Genomic DNA, 22616 nt, shown 5'->3' on the forward strand with positions numbered 1-22616 from the left:
TTCTGTAATTAAATAAATAAATAAATGAATAGAAGTGAGAGTGGGAGAGAGAGATCTGTTAAGCTTGAGAGAAGGGAAGGGAAGGGAAGGGAAGGGAAGGGAAGGGAAGGGAAGGGAAGGGAAGGGAAGGGAAGGGAAGGGAAGGGAAGGGAAGGGAAGGGAAGGGAAGGGAAGGGAAGGGAAGGGAAGGGAAGGGAAGGGAAGGGAAGGGAAGGGAAGGGAAGGGAAGGGAAGGGAAGGGAAGGGAAGGGAAGGGAAGGGAAGGGAAGGGAAGGGAAGGGAAGGGAAGGGAAGGGAAGAGAAGAGAAGAAGAGAAGGGAAGAGAAGGGAAGAGAAGAGAAGAGAAGAGAAGAGAAGAGAAGAGAAGAGAAGAGAAGAGAAGAGAAGAGAAGAGAAGAGAAGAGAAGAGAAGAGAAGAGAAGAGAAGAGAAGAGAAGAGAAGAGAAGAGAAGAGAAGAGAAGAGAAGAGAAGAATATAGTTTTAAAGAATATCTCATGTGTAAACATTCCAATTGGCACTAAGCACAAGATAATTTCCTTAGTACTGTCAAATAAAGCTCAGACAGTGAAAGCATTTTCCCAAGTTTTATTGCAATTCCTTAACATTTATGGAGGCAGTTAATAGTGATGTGAAGCAAGGAAGGTATTCTCTTAGTCTTTTATGACAGGTATCAAGATGTTTTATTCTAAGGAAATAGCTATACCTATTTCCTACTATATACAATAATGATGCCTAGAAAATGGTTACTTCAGTCAAATCGATTGTAAACCAGGATTCTTTTTATTTTATATCTGAAACGATCTCCAAAGGTATTGCCAGAATTAAATCCTTGACAATTTTGGACAAGCAGAAAATTAGGGATGGGTAGGCATACCATGCTGCTATACCCCTAAGAATTATTACAAGAGACTTTATAGGACTGGAAGGAAATGGATTGTAGAAAAGAGCTATTTAATCCAGAAACATATTCAGTGGGAGAGCTTGGGTTTTGTGGGGAGTGATTTAAGATTTAGTCTTTCCTCTATATTTAGCTCGTCATTAGAGAGAAAGGAGTATCTTTTCTGAACACAAAATCAAAGTGAAGGTGAATGCCAAACCCAAATAAAGGAAGAAAGTGTTTGTAATTCAGATCTGTATCTCTGTGAGGAAGAGATATTCATTAATCCAGGATGCACGCATCAGATGAATCTTTAATCTTTATCTTGTTAAGATAACTGGTTAAGTTCCTTTACAGGTGTCCCAAGTGATATGACTCTCATTTGCTAAGAGAGCACCACACACAGGCAGGCATTCAGGCAAGGATTTCCAGAAGGTCAAACAAAGAGATGCCAAATTCTTCTGAACTTCAGGAAGAACTGGATTCCTAACTCATCCAAGTGCCTTGGAATATCCAGTGTGGGGACACAGGCAACACTAAATGCAGACATTTCAGCTGTGTGAGGGCTGCTCCAAAAGTAATGTCTCCTGTTTTATGATGTTGGCCCATACTATCAGATACAGATGTTGGTGGTACAGCAGTAGAGGCTGAACCTTCCCACCAGTATTCCATTACATGCCGTTGCCGTGTGACAGATGGCAGCAGTCTGACAGAATGCTGTCTGACATGGAAGTGTGTATAAAGCAGAGGTGTGGAATCGTATTCTTCCATGCAGAAAAATTGCACCCACTGACATTTGTTGATGCTTGCTAAATGTTTATGGAGATCAAACAGTTGACGTGAGCACAGTGAGGTGCTGGGTGGTGTGTTTCAGCAGTGGCAGCAGCAACAGTGGGTCACCTCCGCTGGTGCAGATTGTAAACAGCACAGCATGCAGGCTCTTGTTCATGGCAAAATACATAGCTAATGGTGGTGACTATTGAAAAATACTGTTTTGTAGCTGAGAATTTTCTCTATCAAATAGAATTATTGTTCTCTTTGTATCTGTTGTAGTTTCAGTGGAAATAAAAAGAAGCATTACTTTCAGAGTAACTTACACTTATCCTGCACTTAATGAACATGAATTCTGTGATGTTTGTTTAAACACATTTTAATTTTAGCACTCTACACTGTCCAAAATACTCAGAACTTTCTGTAGAAACCAAAGTAGAAAAGTTCATGAAACTTTTGCAAATCACTGACATTATTATACCACACAATACAGTATACTGTTCTAAAATAATTGCTGTTTTTCTTCTTAAGGCACATCCCTATTTTCTCTTTTACTTTTGACTGATGTTTCAGAATTTTCCAAAGCCCTGCATGTTTGTGGTGATCATAAGAGAATGTCTATAATAGGCAACTTTCTAAGTACTACAAATACAGGTGACAGCATTATATACTACTTGACCATCTCTCTATTCAGAAGTTTGAAAGAGATGTGGCCATCCATAGAGCAAAAAAATGTAAAGGCTTCGGAATCATACTTAAAATAACAGGCACATGTTAGAATCCAGTCTTACTTTTTTCAGTCTTATCTAAGACACTTTATCTGATTTATTTCATTTTCTATATATGGGAGACTGATATGTCAGTATCTTGAATTCTACTAGGAGACAAAGACTACATCTTGATACTGGTATTACCTCAGGGCATTTTTACCCTGCCTCTCATGGCAATCGTGTAGCTACCCTGTAGTCCTGGAAGTCTGCCATCAAACAACAAGGAGTTGTTAGAGGAAATATGCAGGATTACTCTTGTTGAACCAACTCAAGACCACAGCTCTTTTCCAACAGGTGTTTTACATGCAGGAGTGAAGAGTCTGTGCCTTAAATATCTTCCTTTCTAAATAAGCACAAGCAAAGAAAAATTAATTGTTATTGTCCTCATTGACAAGAACTGAATAAAAGATAGACAAGCTTTAGGTCCTGCAGGAAGCTGATGGCAATGCTGCTGATTGAACATAAGCATCCCCAGTTTCAGTGCAGTGCTTTATCCACAAATAAGCCCTTATTTGTTAGACATCTGAGTGAGAACATCCTACAATATAGCTTGACATTCCTTTCCCTAGAAGACATTCTCTGAGTGCTAATCTCCACTTTAACTTTTTTTTTAGGTCCCACAAAGCTTTGAACTTATATTAAATTCTTGGAAGAAAGACTGAGAAGTACTTAAAGGTGGTATATGCAATATATACAAAATACTCTTGGGAGTCAGTTCAGTTTTATTGCATTTAGTCTGCTCAGCCAAGTAATATATATCCAGTTCCAGGTACTTGCTTCTTGTCTCAGTTTGTATAGCGTTGGGAGGAAATTGGCACCATACATTTTTCTTACAAGAAGGAATGATGTACGTCCCTACATAAAACAATTTTGAACAACTCACAGGAGCTGAGAAAATGCTAGTTAATTTTCTCTTTGATTTTCTGCAGTTCTCAAGATATTTGTTGGCTGACCTTGCAACCTGGAACACCATGGTCTGGTGTTATTTCTTGCAGACCCATTGACAGCCTAAGTTTGGATGTGTTATAAATGTGCACCATATGTAACTGTATGTTAGTGTAGCTGTCTTGTCTTTTTCCTACAGCTTAAAGCTTAAGGATCCTTGATTATTTGCTGAGAGCTTGATAACGAAAGGAAGATGTTAAAGAGGAGAAAACAATTCTCTTGTCCATGCTTCAGTGTGAAGAGACCTGTCAACACACAGCAGATGCTTGGATGTGAGGAAGGGATCCAGTCTGCTTCGGTGCATAACCTCACTTACACATCTTTTGCTTCTGAAATGGAATATCCCACTCAACCCGACAACGCTTCCACAATATTCAGAGAGCAAAATGTAGTTTTCTGCCACCAGACTTGGCAGAGGAGATATAGGAACCTTTTTCAGGTTGTCAAGAGGAATTTCCACCTTAAGATGGAGCATAACTGTCCCTGCTGTTAGCTTGCTGTAAAGCACAAACTGTCACAGTCACATAACATTTGTTTTTGTTATGCAAATATCTGAAAGAACTGAACAGACAACTTTACATGTTTTGCCATGTGTGTGATGCTGGGCTTTAATCCAAGAGCAATTTATTGGTGTAAGCAGGATCAGTTTGAGCAACTCCTTTTTCTTCAAAAAGAAGCGCAGTTGTTCACGTCAGAGCCAGAGTGTCCTGCTCTGTCAGTCATGGAGCTGTTGAAGTGGGTCCAGAGGAGGGCCACGAAGATGACTGGAGGGCTGCAGCACCTCTCCATCGATAAAAGGTTGAGGGAGTTGAACTCATTCAGTCTGGGGAAGAGAACTGTTCATGGAGACCTCATTACACCCATCCAGATTTGAAGTGACCTTATAAGCAGGAGGGAGACCAAATTTTACACAGTCTAATAGTGATAGGACAAGGGGGAATGGCTTTTAACTAAAAGAGGGGAAATTTGGTTAGGTGTTAGGGATAAATTCTTTACTTAGATAGTAAAGGCAGCACAGGCTGCCCAGGGAGGTTGTGGATGCCTCAACCTTGGAGGCACCCAAGGCCAGGTTGGATGGGGCCCTGGACAGCCTGATCTGGTGGTGGCAATGCTGTCCATGGCAGGGGTAGAACTAGGTGATCTTTTAGGCCCCTTCCAATCCCATTCATTCTGAGATTCTAATGTAGTATAATCTTTGCTAGGTGTCAGGTTCTAGTGATATTTAGGTCCTCTGGGTTATCTGAAAATTTCCCTTAGGACACCAGGGATATTTTATCAAAGTATACTAACAGACACTAAAATACAAGTCCTGAAATGTAAGTCCCTAATTCTGAGGAAACATTATTATACCACTGTACAAATCCACCAAAATCCAGGTTTGGTTCTTGCATATTTTACAAGTTTCTAATTTTTTCTTCTTAAATAAAATATAACTTAACAAAGATAATCACAATTATAGAACAGCTTCCATAATATGAAGAAGAGTATGCTACCACTGTTTAGCCTGAAGAAAACTTGATTATGGAACAACGTGCTTAATTCCATACAGTCTGACAAAGAGAGCGGATAGAGAAGCTGTTCGTTGTTCTTTTTAGTGTAAAACATGGGAGACCTCAAACAAAACTCAGTGTTTCACAGCAAAAAGAGGCAGTCTTGTGTCTAATGTGTAGTTCAGTCACAAAACTTATCGCCACAAGACACTGAAAATTTTTGAGTTCAATGAAGTAGTTGACAGATTTATGGAAGAAAACCTCAGGGCTGCTCAACAGAAAGCTCTTGCAGGTTACCAGCTTCCTGTGGGTTACTGAGGCAGAACTGTGAGTGAATCACTTTGTCTGTTCTTATGTTCTGCTCTAGGCAGAATGGTATTGGCCAGTGGCAGAGCTGATGTAAAGATCCAGCATGGTGCAGCTGTTATTTCTATTCTTGCATTCCAGAATTGCATTGTTGCTGTGGCTGGGAAATGTATTTTGTGTTTTTTCTGGTTTTCTTTTTTTTTTTTTCTTTTTTTTTTTTTTTCCCCCTGAGTTGAGAAGCTGTTTCTGGATACAAATTTCACTTTCTGAAGAAAATATCCTCAAGAAGATTGATGCTTTTTAAAATAACTTGCTATAATTTAGATAGCTGTGTTATGATAGTAAAAGAAAAAATGGCAAAACTCTGAAAGGCTAATGCTGAATTGTACAGACAACTTTTCAAGCATGCCTTGATGGTTTACTGTCATGTATGTAGGTTGCTCTGAAAGTAATCCCACTCATTTATTTCCATGGAAACACTTACAAAGACCACAACAACACTATTTGATAGAGCAAATTCTGAGCTACAAAAACTGTTTGTCAACATAGTCACCCCCCACTAGCTATCCTTTTTCACCAGTGAACAACAGCCTGCATGCTGCACTTGTAAAAATCATAGCTGTTGTGAAAACATTGTTGCTAGGAAAATGTTGTCCGCACAGTCCAATTTTCACTGTGCTCTCTGTTTGGTCTCCAAAAATATTCAGCAAGCATCCATATATGTCAACAGGTGCCATTTTTTCTCCATGAAGGAAATCAGTGACACACCTTTTCTTCATACACACTTCCAAGTCAGACTCTATTCTGTCAGACTGCCCCTCTGCTGCCATCTGTCACACAACAACAGCATGTAATGGAATACTGGTGGGAAGGTTCAACCTCTGCTGCCATACCACCACCATCCACCCTTGACATCACGGGCCAACAAAACAACACAGGAGGCATTACTTTAGGAGCGGCCCTTGTATTACTGGTGACCTTTATATTTTCAATAATTTTGAGTTCTGATGATTCATTTCAGAAATCTAGCATAAATTGTACTTGTAGAAAATTGATTGCTTGTGAATTATCTTTAGCCGATAACAAAATCTGGAATCTGAGAGTTTTGTCCTGTTCCTTCAACTTCTGTGACTGATTCTTTCATAACAATATATATAAGCTACAAATTCGATCTAGAAAGCATAAAATCACACCATATTTTCTGAAACTATTCCTTAAATAACCCTTCACTTGGATTTTCTGTGTGATATGAGTTTATGATGCTGTTTTAGATTCTTAGTTGCAAACCGATCTTCAGTGCTCAAACGTCACTTCTGTATCCTATAAAGGGCAACATTTGGAATATGAACAAAATTATGGTCTGTCAATGCAAAATGACATTGTGCTACCAAGTAATATCTGGCAAGATGAAGCAGTTGGATTTGGTTCTAAACACCTTTGATATTCATCCAAAGTGAAGAAAATTCTATCTGCTCTGACTCGGTGTAAATTGTTTTGAGCAATTTATCAGACTAGTGATGCCAAAGTTAGTGCTGTGAAGTACAGATCAAAACAGTAATTTTGGTCTGGAAGACAAACTTTAATTCCAGTATGAAGAAAACATAATATTAGCATACATTGTTGTAATTCAGACAGCTGTCAAATTAGTTGTGCCATGAAATGAGCTTTGAGAGATATTAAAGAGCTAAGATGTTTTGTTAATTACTTCACTACTAGATGATGCACGAAGTATGCCTAGAAATGAAAGCATCCATTCTGGATAGCTGTTACTTGGTGTGAACTAGCACTTTCTTTCATCTGAATAGCCCTCTCACTGGAAATAGCTGACATACGCAATCCAAACTTACTATCAGAAAACTTGTTTCAGCTGTGACTGATACAGCTGATCACAGACTTAATTATTTTGAAGATAAAACCAAGGTATTTTATACATTTATATGACAAAATAGCACAATAACCTCTGGGCAAGTAAGGTGACACAACGTAACAGAGACTTGATAATCAACTGAACAAAAGAATTGCCTGACATGAAAGGAGTAACAGTATTAAACAGAAAATACACCAATTTTCCTCTAGATAGATCACATCTATATATAAACAGAATTGTATTTATAACAGAGTATTTACTATTACATGCTCTGTATGAGAAACAAACTTGAGTTCATGTAATCATGACTATCATAGACTACATCCTCCACATAGTAACGTTTCCTGCCCTCTGCTTTGGCCTTTAGCAAGCTTTTTTCTGCTCCTGGTGCAATTAAAGCGAGTTCTCTGCTTTGCTCTCAAGATGTGCTCAACATACCTTCACCATTTATCGAACACAGTCCCATCCCTCAACTGGTGAAGATTCCATCACTTTATTTCCAGTCTTCAGGTTGCTTTGCCTGCCTATCGTGTACTTCATGTTACACCACTCTTTAAAGTTTCTTTCAATTTAATGCACTTACATGTAGCTTCAGGATCTTTTTTTCCACTTTAGCTGTTCTCTATGAATCCTCAACCCTTCAGCTTTTTCCAAATGGTTTTCCTTACACCTTTTCAAGCCTGGAGTGTTATAGCACTTTCAACACTCTAAACAGCCTCATTTTGTTCTTCATAATTACACTGCAAATCTATATTCTCTTGCTGTCACTTGGCCATTTAATCTGCCATTTTTTCTCTTCATTACTTATAACATCACTCATGCATGCAAGACATGAAAACAATATTAATACCTTGAAATTATCACAATGTGTTCATTTACCTGCACCAATTATTCTGTTTACAGTCTGTTCAGTTGGTCCCACCCCCAGAGTTGGTTATTTCTGTACTGTCACACAAAGTAGCAAACATGCAAAGATTTACTTATCCAACTGGCATTCCTTTCTGTCACCATCAGTAGCTCACTGCCAGTATTCTAATTCATATAGCTAGACTTAAAAATCATTTAAATATCCTTTGGAGGCCTTTGGTCTCACCTCTTCTCTCCTTCACTCGAATTCTCTACCCTCTGAAATTTCCTGCAGCCCATCTTTCAGATGTGGCTCATTAGCAAAGATGCTCTTTCAATTCCAGTGTTTTTCTCGTTCCTAAAGAAGCATCTCAGAAATGAATAGATATTGATATAATTATAAAGACATACACAATTTTTTTCTCCAAACCAGTTCTCCACAATGCCTTTTAACTTCTAAGATGAAACAGTATTACATAAACATTTTTCAACCTGAAGGTCAATTGAATTCTATCAAATCTGCTGAGCAAATTAGATCTATAACTTATTTGTTTTAATCTCAATTTCTAATCTACAAAATACTGCCTTCACAAATTCTTATGAGTGCTAATCATGAGTTGTTCTTTTTCATTTTTAAAAGGGATTTATTTTCAGCATCCTCTTAAGAGCAGCTTTCACCTGCACTGCAAGGACACTGAATACCCTGAAATCCCCTTTGCTTTTTTGCTTTTTTTTTTTTTTCTAGGCCAGTCCTGCAGTGATGTTTCCTAGAAAAGTTGAAGAGAGCTTTAAAAGAGACAAAGTTTTTTCCTCTGTTGTTCAGGCTTTGATTTTTGTCTGCTCAGTAGAGTCACTCAGCTTATATGTCTTGCTTCATGAATGTTTCGAGGAGCTGAACATCGGAGTTCAGAGTCCAAGCACAGAAGATTAACACGGACTGTTTCTATTGAACTTTTTCTGTGTCTGGTTCTACAGAAGCACAGCAGGATATTTTATTCTGTTTTCACAGTCTGTTTAGAGACATATTTTATATATATTTATACAAAAAATGTGTCTCAAAATATCTAATATTTTCAAGTGTTTAATTAACCCTACATTTCACAGGGAACTACGTTTCCCTCCTCTCCAAAAAGAAAATAGTGCTGCTATGAATATTCAAATATTTACTGCAAGAGGACAACAGGGTCTTGCTTGAGAGTTTGTTTGAAGTGAACCTTCAGTACCAAGGCATTCTAGCTAACACATGTAATACAGGCTACACAGGGGAATGCTAAGGGAAAACTGATGAACCACTGGCAGATCTAGTGGATCTAGTAATGCATATATTCCTCTATTCATCCTTTTGTAGAGCGTGTACGACAGCACTTATTGAGATACAGAGCAGCTCTATAGGAGATCTACAGAGCAGCTCCAAAGACTAGAGCAGGAAATTTATTTTTTCTTCTTCAGTCCACTATTAATCTTGACACTGGATTTGACCCAGAACAAAAATAGACAACTATTTTTAGCAACCAATAATGCTCAGATCACCATGTTCAGAGTAGATTATAGACTAGCAATTGGAGATGAGAAGAAAGAAAACAAAATTACTTGCTACTCCACGTTATTTTCCAATTTAAATCTGCAGTTGAACACAATGCAGTGTATTAGAGCACGGAGGGTTGTGACAGATGGCAAAATGCCATCAACTACAGACTGTAGACAGATTCGTAACTAGGAATTCTTTGTACGAGTAGGACTGAGAAGCAGCAGAAAAATCAGTCACTGGGGACTGGATTTCTCTGTTACAGCAGAGACCCTGAAATGGCACAAGCAAAACAAAGAAGAGATTACAGACCTTGCACTTTGCATAGCAAAGTTCCATCCTTTCCCTAAGGCAACCATGCCAGTCAGAGCTCATTCAGCAGTCAAATGTGTGATTATTTCTCATACCGGGATAATATGGGTAAAAAATGAAAAACTACAAATGTATACACCACAGATGTCTCCCCAATCAAAAACAGCAGAGGAAACTGTAGATGTATTCGAAAAGGAAGTGATTCTTCTCGGTGCATCCTGATTCTTCACCAGCACATCCTGGTGATAGGCCAAGACCTTTGTCTGAATATAATGAAGAACAACAGAAAAAGCTTTAAAGCTTTATCTTAGTGCTTAAGATAATTTGTCTATGGAAATATCCACTGATAGGAGGAATTAGTTCTCTCCCAGTTTCTCAGACTGAACCAACTTGCTCCCTCTGAAACGAATTGAGGACAACTTCAGGAGACACTCTACGTACATAATGCTGACAGGTTCATTTGGATTTGGCCTCCTCCACTATCTCATGTCATGCTAAGGATGTGCAACATACATTCTTTGTTTCATATTATAAACTGAGAACTCCAACAGGCTATAACACAGCCCTCATGGAAGCAAAAGGGAAGGATCAGACATCAAGGCTGAGTGTCCATGAGTTAACCATGAGGGAAGTACACTCAAGGTACTCTGCATGATGTTGTAGTCTTCTTCTAATGCTAAATGAGCACAGAGCAGATCATCCTGCATGTTTTGGAATAGACTCATCATATGTGTATCCAAAAGACCAGGGTAGACTGTGCTCTCTGGGCCACGGCCTGTTCCTGCCAATGCTTGTCATAGCACTCATATAATTCATAACATTTCAGTACTCCAGATAGCATCTGGTTGTAATACATAAACAGGATTTTAAAAGCAGAAAGACTACCTGGATGTTCCCTGTTGTCATTATACATCTCTACAAGGTCAGGCAAGCACAGTACAACCTAGAGACATTAGCTTTGTGCCAGCTGTTCCCTTATTCCAGGAAAATAATCTTGCTTTAATCTTATTTGCAAGAGTCTGATAAAAGAGAATCATTTATCATCCACTTTAAATGAATAAATCTCATTTTAAAATCATTGTGATGCAGCTTATATGTGATCTATATTGTTAACTTATCACTGCAAAAGCTGAGAGACCTAAAATTAGATCATCCAGCTGCATATGGATATGTGGAGATGAGACTGAAAACCACGCTGTCCCTCTGTTTTGTTTTGCACTAAGTTGGTGGAGAGGAGTGAAATCAGAGCAAGTGCAGCAAGAGCAAGTGAGCAGAACCTTCATGCATTCCTATACTTTGAAATGTGTACCTGGTCCCACCTCAAACAAGGAAAAATGATGCAAATTACCACTGAAAGAGCCAATAGGGTATGTTTGTGTATGTGTGTTGGTGATGGCAAGATGTCTGAGAAGCTACATTACTACCTGTCTAACAGCCTCGTTCCACATGTGCACACAGCTCAACCACTTTAGGAGCTATGGGATAAAAGCTCTTTTTAAAAAATGTATCACTGAAGTTTTCAGACAATTCATATTTTACATGTGTCAGTCTTGGAAATATCCCTATGAAGTGGCATGTGAAAGGAACTATGTGGCAGGACCTCAAGAGTACTAAATTTATGGTTTGTTGAACATGAGGGTATTTTCAGACAGAGGAATGTGAATTCACTGATAACCAGGCATTTCATTGACTTCCCACATATCACTGCCAGTCCTGGGAAAAAACAAGATTATAACATAAGATCTGTGACCACCAGAGACCTTTCTGGGAAAATAATGGTAGGAATTGAAGTTGCTTTTGCTCTTAGTGACTTGTGTTCTATGTCATCTGACTCAATTTTTCAAGTCTTGAACACACACACAGGACAGAGTGGTTGGAATTGGCAGGTGTGCACAGGTACCTTACACCATTAGCTGTGTGTACAAGCAGTATTCATGTGAAGCAAATAGGACATGGGGTAAGCTGGAACTTCTAAGTGTCCATACTAGTATGATTAACTGCTCTTCTAAGCACTGCACAAGGCTGAAAATAATCCACTGTTCAGAAACATCCAGGAAAGATAATACAATAAAAAGGAAAAAAAAAAAACAAAAAAAAACAAAAACCAGTCATCCAAAAATCCAAAAAGAACATTCTGTAGTGTTTTGAAAAGAATAAAAAGACAATCATTGCCTGGTGAAAGCTCTCTGCGTCTTCGTGCATCTCTCTACTGACAAATCAAATGGAGAATGTTTTATGCAGTACTTAAACTGCTGTAAGGTGGGAATTCAGAACAGTGGAAGGTTACCAAAGAAACCAAGCCATAAATCAGGGAAGTATGTAGCATCAGAAGCCTCAGGGAGATGAACAGGAGGCTTTGAGATAGAGGAGGAACATTCTTTTTTAGCAGAGGTGCTGGTCTAGCTCCAGAAACAACTGAGATTAAAGATGAGCTAAGCTGGAAAGATTCAGTGGCTCAGGAGACCAGTGACAAGCTACAAGAAAGCAATTCCAGACCATATCACGGGGACTGATCTGAGAGCCCAGAGGATATTTCAGAGTAGTAAGAAGAATTAGGCATATAAGCACATCCAGAATTCATTGGTTTGTTTGGATTTTTGGATTTTTTTTTTTTTTTTTTTGTATAGGTAAGAGTACTGACACTTCAGAAAGGCATGTGTATGTGCCTGTATCCATTGCACTTCTACCCCAGGTGCTCTGATTAATTGCACTGTGGACCAAAGAATACACGTAGTTGATATTGTGAGGAAGGGTGTAAAAGGCACACAGTTTCAGATAGGTTAGAGTAAGCTTTAGAAATAAGCCAGCAATGCATCAAAAACAGCACCAAAGTCCATGAGCATGAGAAAATTTAGAGCATGTGATCTGAATGGATTAGAATCCAACAGTCTGCTGAGTGTCAGTACTCTAAAGGAACGATTAGAACTGTGCCTAATGATTTGTCACATCTCTTTGAAATAAGCAAGTTCTGTATCATAGCGTTAAATGCATTTAACCCAGGCACCAGAAAGAATATTAACTTTCTATCACATGCAATACGCTCGAGTCATTTGCTAATCACTCCTGTTCCTTTTTAACACTTGTGTGTGCTATGAAAATTATGCAAACAGCTCTGTGCCTTTCTTTCAGGTGTTTGCTATTTCCACCATACACCTGATGTGCAGTTTTATATTTGGGCACACATCACTGATTCTGCTGTCTGCTCTCCCCAGATCAATTTGCTGTTCAGCAAATGTCTGCACTGGCCTGTAAGTGCACTATTTAATACTGCACTTTACAGAACTAGCTAGGGTATAGGGTGTGTATATATATATATTATATATATAACCCTATATATTTTATACATATATATATATAAAAACACACATATACACATACAGTGTTGTCTTAGTTTCAGCTGGAATATAATTGTTTTCTTCTGAGTGTCTGGTACAATGCCATGTTTTAGTTCTAGGAGAGAAACGATGCTGATAACACACTGATGCTTACAGTTGCTGCAAGGCCATTCTTAGCGAAGGGCCCAATGAGCTACAATGGAACAGAATTAGGACAGCTGACTTAAACTGGCCAAAGGGACATTCCATACCATATGGCAGCATGTGGAAGGAGTTCTGAAAGGAGATGGAGTTCCTCTGGCTCTCTGCTGCTGCTCAGGGTCTAGCTGGGCATTAGTTGAGAAGTGGTGAGCAATTGCTTGTGTGTCACAATTTTATGTCAACCTATGAGTTCTACTTTGTTGGTTTTTTCCAATTCTCTCCCCAAGCCCACTGGGAAGGGAGTAAGCAAACAATTGTGTGATGCTGAGCCACCTGCTGCGTTAAACTACAGCAGTATACGATAGAGATACACCCTCACCTCCATTTTCTTCAGTGCTTAGTCTTGCTCTGGTGCCAGAGTCAACTTCGTTCCTGACTGAATTCACACCAAATAAAAATGCTTGACAATAAAAAGCAAGGCTTTTTAAGCACATGGAGTACAAGGGGTACAAATGCTCAGCACTGCAGCCACTCAATTTTCATCTCCCTTGCAAGCACTCTGCACAAGGCAAGAGGGATGCTTCTCCATCTTGCTTGCACTCATATTAGATGTGCTGTTAGCACATATGTGAAGGGCCTCAGAGACAGCAAGGCAAATCTGTTGCACTTTATGGTCATAGACTTTGTACTAATGTTTCATGTAGAAAAGCTGACATTATGTATGGACTAGAAATAAGAAATAACAAGACAACAGATTACAGATCTTTTCTTGTACAGACTGTAAATAGAGAGATCCCGTGCAACTCCTATGAATCTAATTATGTTAAGTTAAATTGTTGTTAGCAGATCTCTGGAAAGGAATTGATCAAAAGCTTCCAACACTTGCAGGCTGGGGACAGGACTTGCTGATACCTCACACGTATACACAATAAAAACGTCTCTGGATTCAAGGAATGAGACAATTTCAAGGGAAAGAAAGAGACGAGTAAGCCTTCCTCTGACTTTGATATGGGAAGAACATTATTTAATTTATTAGCTTCACCCTTTGAAGATCAAAAATAGCATTTCTGGGACTAGGTCATGATCATCCTCCATCTTGTTAAGAAAACAACAAGTGGGGTTGCAAGTTGAGATTTTAAAGAGTGAGAGGGAGTAGAGACTGGAAAGGAGAAACTTATGAAGTTCCAAAATCTTTGCCATGTGTAAATGAGAAGAGCATAAACTATTTTACACTGCATAAAAGGAAGTTCAGAATGATCAAGATCTGATATAATGAATGAAAGGGAAAAAAAGCAACAAAAAAAGAACAAATATCAGATAGAGTCTACTGTGCAAGGTATAAAGACATAGTAGCAGATATTTTTCCATTATTAAAAGTACAGACATTTAGTGGCTTTTTACTGTTACTACCAAAGAAAAATTGTTATAGACAGGTTCAAATTCTGAAAGACTTGGAAACATGAAGGGAAAAAAAGATCCCATCCAGAAAAATCTTTAAGCAATATTTTAATGATACTTTACATTTCCACATCCTGCTGAAATCTAGTAACTAACTGCTGAAATCTAGTAACTAGGCGATTTAAGGAGTGAATGGATAAAAACAATTGTCATGATGCCAAGCAACACTGACATTGAACATACAAATATCAGAATGAGAGGCTTTTCAGCACTGTTACTCTCATTAGTATTCCAGTTAGTCTATTGCACATAGGCACACAGGTTAATTTTACATGATGATGTATAAAATGAAAAGAATACTTTTAAGTGAAAAAACAAAATACAAGTACTTGACCGAAAGACAACCAAGTTTCTCTAATCAAGATTACTGAAGTGCGTTCCAAACTTTTCTGTAGATATAAATTTTTCTGCTCTCAAATTATTTACTTAAGTCGACATATTATGAGAAAGCAAGTGTCCAGGTGAAAAAATATACATTGTGAAGCCATGAACTAGAGCTCCTAAAATAGGGACTGGTTTTAGTTGAATGATACTCAGGTTGCTGTGCATTAGGGCTACACAACACTACTTGGGATGTTGTGAAAATCAGATACTAGGGGCATACAACAGTCTGCTGATTTTGCCTTCTTTTTTAAGAAGCAAAGCTTCCTCTGAATGGGAAGCCTTTTCATACACGGAGATTATCAAATTCAGATGCTAGATAGCTCACAATGCCACACAGCAATGGAAGCAACTAGGTGTTTGTGGGGACAGGTCTGCATTAAGGCGAGTTAAAGCAGCTATCCAAGAAGACTGCCAGCCACTAGACTAAACAATATCCCTACTGATATAAACAGAAATAAAATACATAACATCCAGGTGCCAGTTAGCCCTAAGGGTAACATCTTCGGAAAAGATCTGCTTAAAAAGATGTTGGAGAAACAAGCAGCTTGAAAATGCCACAGAAAAATCAGATGGAGAGAAAAAAGCTGCATGTATTCAAAGAATAATTGATAGGACTGGAATAACTTGGGGCCCTCATCTGCACACTATTCTCTGTGCTCAACTCTGTAAGTGATCACATCCCTTGAAAATAAATGGCACTCCAAAGGCAGGCATCTTCTCATGTGAATAAGATTGAAGAGAGACAAGATAAAGTGCACGTGATCCAAAATTGTTTGCCTTCACTGTGTCATAAATCTCTTTTGAGGGGAAGGAGGACCTGTTTGTTTTCTTGCCAACTCACATGGCCTAAAGAATGATTGCTGACTAAGGAACCTGATGTAATTAGGGAGCTGAATAACATAATAGCAAATGCATCATAAATGGAGTTGAATGCAGAATAATGGAAGGAACAAGGTGAACTGCTTGTATACTCTGATGGCCCACACTCAATAACAATTTAGATAAAAAGGGAATCAGACATTTTTCTGAGAAGGACAGTGCCCACTGGCATTATGAAAAACACTGAATAGCTTTTTAGCCTTCATTAAGGAACAAGCAATCCAGAAAATATCATAGTGCCACTACATTAAAAAGAAAAAAAAAAGAATGTGGTGCTATCATATAACATTTCTGCTCATCCAATTTTACAAAAAAAAACAACAACCTATAAATAGAAAGGGGCAGCAAAGGGCAATAAAAATGATTGAAGGCACAGAAATGTTTCCATACTGGGAGAGATTAAAAACAGAAAGATTATTACTTTTGTTTGGAAAGAAAAAAAATTGGGAATGACAGATCCATAAAACAATGCATAGAAAACAGTGATGAGTTCCTAGGCAAGAAAGAAACACATAAGAACAGAAGGAATTTTTAAAACTGATCAAAGATATAACAGAGCAAACTGTATTTCTACAGGATATTCAGTAGGTTTAAAGAGAAGGCCAAGTACAATTTTTCTGTTGTCTCTCTAGTCAACATGTGACCCCTAGCACAAAAAGGACACTGTTGGAGCAGGCCCAGAGAAAGGCCACGAAGATGAGCAGAGGGTTGGGTACCTCTCCTATGAAGAATGGCTGAGGGAGTTGGGTTTGTTCAGTCTGTAGAACAGAAGGTTCTGGGGAGACCTCTTTGCAGTCTTCAAGTACGTGAAAAGAGCTTATAACTAGGAAGGAGAGTGACTTTTTACATCAACTGATAGATAGAGGATAAGGGGGAATGGATTAGAATTTAAAAAAAAAAAAAAAAGGTAGATTTAGTTTAGATGTTTGGAAGACACTCTTTGCTCAGAGGGAAATAAGACACTGGTACAGGCTGCCTAAGAAGCTGTGGATGCCCTGGCATTCAAAGCCAGGTTGGATGGGACCCTGGACAGACTGATCTGGTGAGTGGCAACTCTGTCCATGGCAAACGGTTGGAACTGGATGATCTTTAAGGTCCCATCCAACCCAAATCATTCCATTATTCTATTATACTATTGCAAAATTTTCCATGAAAAATTGAATTTCACTCTCTAAAACTCATGCTAGTGACTAATGCTGGTTGCTGGAAATGCAAGTCTGGATGGATCTTGGATATAGTCAATTATGCTAACTCCTGCGTTACTTACAAAATCAAACCATCAACAGTGTTTTCAGTAATGCGTTAGTAAGTAAGCAATTAACAAGTTGACTATTTACTTTCAAGAGAAAAAAGAAGAAAAAAGGAAGAAAAAAAGCAAAAAATATCCCAGGGAATTATTTGTTTAAGAGAACATAGTGGGAACATAATACTTTTCAATTAAATTCTTGTTGCTTTGAATTGCTGAGCACAAATAACTTCTGCCAATCAGTGCAAGAGTTGCAAATGCTGAAAATTCTGACCAATACAACACTGTAATATCTTCCAGAATTCTAGAGCTTCGGATAAATCTTACATACATACATTACATAAATATCTCATGCTTCCTTGGCCACAGTTAGCAGTTATCTCATCCACGACAGAGTGACTACTTTATGAATTGAAGTATACTTTGAAGATGTTCAACTTCTTATAAAGCATCAGAACAAGGTTTAACAACTCTAGGTTCCCCTCATCTCCTTGGCTCACTGCACTAAGTTTATAGAGTATAATTGAATTAAATGTGTTACTAAAGCCTAAAATTCGAGGTCCATAACTAAAATCTAATCACTGTTTACTTCTACTTCCTGCTAGAGCATCATCTTTTAAGCCTCAAAGGCAACAATTCTATCTGACTCATTTCTGTCTGCCCTTTATTTACAAGTTACTAGCAGTATTGAAGTATGACTGCTTTGATTATTCTAGAGACACCGCCTAATAGAGAAGTTTGAGCTTTCTATGCTCATTTGACAGGGGTTCACAGATCAGACTCCAAACAAGGTCCTTGAGAAAATGCACTTATTTATCCACTGAAGGCATCTACTGGAAAATCAATATCTCAGATGTAATGAGTTGTAAGACAAGTAAATTAGAGTACAGATTACTCTGTCAATTGGGACACATAACCTTCCTCTGTAATTAAGTCTTTCATAGGTGTTACATTGCATTTGGCACTGGTTGCTTTGTCTAATTACTGTACTTTTTATTTTAAATGAACAAGAAACTTCCTAAAATATCTTAGCATCCACTTTCGTCCTTTCTCACAGCAGCCCTGCTACTGATGTGAAAAGTTACTTTAGAATAGCTCTAACTGCACTGTTCCTGTGAGCAAAATAAATTCATAAATCAAAGGAAGACTTCTATTTGAAAATGCAGCTTAGAAGAATGCACAGTTCTTTTTCTCAAAATACACATACATTAATCTGAAAGCCTTGCTCAGGTTTGCAGATGATTGAGGCACCTGAAGTCTCTTACACCTGTACTGGCATACAGACATGCTGTGAGTTCAGGACATGTACGGGCAACAACAACTACAGAAGAGTAAGAATTTGGGGTAAGTGTGGAATCCTCAAAAACCTCAGAATATTCTCAGTGGCTTAGAAGCATATGATACAACAGAGCGTCCACACTCCTGAATATAATGGAATAGTTTGTCCATGTCATCACAATAGCTCAAAAGAACAGAATCATAGAATGGCCTGGGTTGAAAATGACCGCAATGATCATCTAGTTTCAACTCCTTTGTCATGTGCAGGGTTGCCAACCAACAGCAAAAATCTGATACAGAGCTCTCATAATGTGCAAACCTTTGCTCTCAAGAAGGAGATACCAGAAAGCATAAAGCATTTGCACTTCACAAGCTTGCCTGTCTACCTATAGTTATGAACGGACTCTTTGAATCAAGAGGCATCTGAAAAATTAAATCTTGTCAGAACTGAACTAAATGCAAAGCCAATAAACACTAAGTTTGAGTTTGAATAGATCTGGGAAAAAATCTCTTTCTGAAACAGGAAAAAAAACCAAGGACTAGGTGGCTGCATACACATAGCTGTGGAGCAGAAGTATCTACTGGAAGTCACATACCATCATATAACATTGTTTTTAAGACACTTCACATTATTCTGTAATTTGCAGGTGTTGCACATAGAAAGGTTTTGCTCACCCTAAGAAGAGAAAATGGACTGTTGTCTGTAGTTCTAAAGAATATCTCTGTGGGCAGAAATCAAAAGTTTCTTGTGTTTTCCCTTCTATTTTTTTCCTCTCAGCTCTTTCCTTTGCACTGCTGCATCTGATCCTCCACCCAGAGAAATCAAAGGAAGATTTTTTCTGATCAGTGCTCCTGTGCTGGTGTCAGTGACAATCAAAGATTGTGAGCTTATTATACGATAAAGTGTTGGGCTTTAGTGACAGATCAGATCAGTTAGGGGAAATGACCACAGATCGACGTTTAAATTGCATTGCTATCTTCTTGGAAAAAGCATAACCTGTTGTCAAGGAAGAAAGCCTTTTATGTTTTGATACTGACTTCCTCCTTTCAAACAGAGTAGCAATGCAAAAAAAAAACATAGATCAAAGAAAAAATAGTTGTTTAGATTGCCTGTTAGTTGGGAATTATGAAATCGTATTTGTTTAACATACACTGCATAGAAAACATTTCTTTCTTAAGCCTGCCTGTACCACCAGTAATACAGAATAGTATTTATGTAGCTGAACATCTAGTAGGTAAGTCAGGTACATCTTTCAAGCCTATCTACAACCTGCAGCAGAGTAATGGATAGACTCTAGGCAGTAAACCTCAGTGGCACAACACATAGCTGTGTTCTTATGAGCTTGGGTCAAGAATCTGTATCTAATTTTCACATTAGTTCTGGTACCTAATTGGGAAAGTATGCCCATATTTCTTCTGAGCCTGACAGGCTCAAATACCCTGACGTAATCTTTCCTCTCAAAAATTTTCATGAGGAAGGTATTCTTACCCTTTCAAGCCCCCTTGCAATCAAAAGTAATCCATTTCAGGTAATGGAGACATAAGTCAATACATCAAGGACAGTTTTAAGATGCCTTTGTGAATCATAGCTTAACAGATCTAAAAAAAAACAGCAGTATAGCTGTGCATTTTAATTCATCTGACAGGAATCATGACTTCTTCACATGACAATTCCCATCAAACTCAAAATGATCAAAGGGACCTTGTAGGCACTGATATTGTAAATGACAGCACACAGACAAACTGCTAAGACTACATACCATCCAACAAAAAGTTAGCAGCCATTCTGACTTTGATGCTACCAGTTGCTGAAATTGAGCCCCATTTTCAGGAACTTACCCATCTATGTCTGTTTTTAGACACTGTCTTTGATATTTTGCAGACCTGGGCACTGGCCAGTAAACAGCACCACACAATTGTTTTCCCACAGTAAATATTGCTTTAGATACACTATATGCTTCTTCAGCAAAACATAAACAGTTTTAACTTTCCTGCCTAATATATGCAACTCCTGTTTAAAGTGAGGCAACTGGCTTCAGATGACAGACCCGAGGGAAAAAAAAAAAAAAAAAACAACATTATGGAGGAAAGAGCACTGTGATTTTTTAAACCATTGGCCCCACCTGGTTCCTAGTACACTGTCTCAAACAGCATCAGATCAAAAAAGTGAAAAATCCACACTCTAGAGGGAAACTACAGGAGACAAAGGTTCTGCCAATAAGTCATGAAGCCAGATACAGTCTGAGCCATCCACATGGGTAGCCAGCAGCTCAAAGAATAGACATTAAACAGAGGTTCAGAAGTCTCCCAGTAATTCAGCACTCAGTAGGGCTTAAGGTACAACTCACCTGATAACCTTAAAGAGCAGAAATTCATGCTATAAAGCAGAATATAACCCAAGAGAACTTGAACAACAGCAACATACCTTATATAGCAATGCCTGCCTTTCTGCTTTTATCACTCTGTTTGTAGGCATCTAAAGTGTAAACACTGAAAATGTAGCAGATGCATAAACCTGGACTGCTTCGGTTTAGCACACAGAAGTACATAAAGATCCATTCACTTAAATCCTAAACAGGCATGCAGACACTTTTTTACTGAGTACCATGCAAATGCTATTTCCTGAGTACTACTCATAGTCTCCAATCTTGCATATCACATTCAACCAGGCCTTAAAGCAAGTAAAGTTGAAATCATTTGTTTTAATCCAAAGGAACTAGGAAAATATTCAGGAAAACTGATCCAAATTCACTTTTTAAGAAGATTACTTAAACTGCATTAGGCTGGCAAGTGGATGCTTTTACTCAGAATCAAAGCAGCCTTAACTTGGTTCAGTTTAATTCGCTTTGGAAAGAGATCTGGAATTAATCCTGTTTAACTAATCCACTTTAATTACATTAATTACTTCAAATTCTTGAGTTTTCCAGTGCACACAAACCTACTTTCATCTTAATTGTCTGAGCATGCAGATCTAGATGGAACAGTTTAAGGAGCATATTTCAGATACAGGCCTGCATCTCCATGGCTAAACCTCATTAAATAATTATGTGATCTTATCCAATAAAGTTCCATTGCAAAAAAAAAATTAATCACCTTCAGTGGTCTAAGGAATAGGCCATGTGCTCGCTAAATACAATACACTAAATCAAGCAGGCTTGACAGATATTTTGTTGCTGAAGAGGCTTTTAGCTGATGGCTGGGTGGAGGTTTTACAGCTCAGATAATTTTAGCTGCTGAACTGGCATATTGAAAATACCAAAAAATTACAAGAGGATTATAAAAGGAAGAAAACATAGAACTTTCTGCTCTGTCACTCGTATTATCATTTGGTTTCCTACCTGGGTGGTTCCTCCTAGAGTAGCAGAGAGAAACACAGGACAGATATTCTGAGGAAGAAGTTTTCAGGTGGCTTCATAGCCCTGAAGCATGAGCTGGAGATGATTCTGGTATAAGCTTGGTCAGTATTTTCAAAGATCTTCCAGTTATCACCTAAAGGAAGATTAAAAATATTGGTTATTTTGCATGACTTCTTCAGATTACTATTATTAGAATTTTTATTAGATTATTAGATTATTATTATTATTAGAAATTATTATTAGATTAGACAAAATCTGAATAAGCGACAGAAATGCAAGTGGTAAAATATTCTAGAAAAGGGAGAGAAAAATGTTAGGCCTTCTGCAGTTGTTCTTTTTCGGTCTGTGACATGTATCAGTCATGTAATAAAACCTTGCTTCAGGAAACAAGTGAAGAACAGCCATACTGTTTCCATCCCAGCCCAAATATCACCTACAGTTTTCAACTGCAAGTACTGTTTTGGAAAGAGAAAGCCGCTTGTGGTTCAAAGAGACTTCACATCTCCACACCTCTCACTGTTCCAGCTCTCTCAGGAGAGGGCTGCCACTCTCCCCACCTTGCGTCTCCACCGACACCAGCAAGCAGAACTAAGCACAGCTAGAACCCAGACACTTCATACTGGAACGATCTAACTGGGGGAGAGAACAGCAGCCTGACTTCCAAAAGGAAAGATGGAGATTCTAAAGCAAAACTCAGGAAAACTGGAAATGGCACTGAGGCCATTTTGTCCCAGGAGGAGAAATATCTCTGTGGGTCTTTGCGCATAACTGCCATCTCACTAAAGCACTTCACAGGGAAGAAAAAAAAATAGCAGGACAAGGCAGGTTT

At 38.3% G+C, this 22616-nt stretch overlaps 1 protein-coding gene across 4 annotated transcripts in view; it reads right to left on the reverse strand.

The window, feature by feature from the left end:
* Positions 1-22616, reverse strand: part of GADL1 (glutamate decarboxylase like 1) — a 244774-nt gene that overhangs the window by 135715 nt on the left and 86443 nt on the right. For all 4 annotated transcript variants that reach the window (XM_052695916.1, XM_052695917.1, XM_052695913.1 and 1 more), the window contains one exon: positions 21770-21920. The gene's annotated coding sequence lies outside the window, so the exon portion shown is untranslated. The remainder of the gene's footprint in view (positions 1-21769; positions 21921-22616) is intronic.

This window comes from Tympanuchus pallidicinctus, unplaced genomic scaffold (assembly GCF_026119805.1).
Source record: "Tympanuchus pallidicinctus isolate F22 unplaced genomic scaffold, pur_lepc_1.0 scaffold3, whole genome shotgun sequence".
In the NCBI taxonomy this organism is placed as follows: Eukaryota; Metazoa; Chordata; class Aves; order Galliformes; family Phasianidae; genus Tympanuchus; species Tympanuchus pallidicinctus.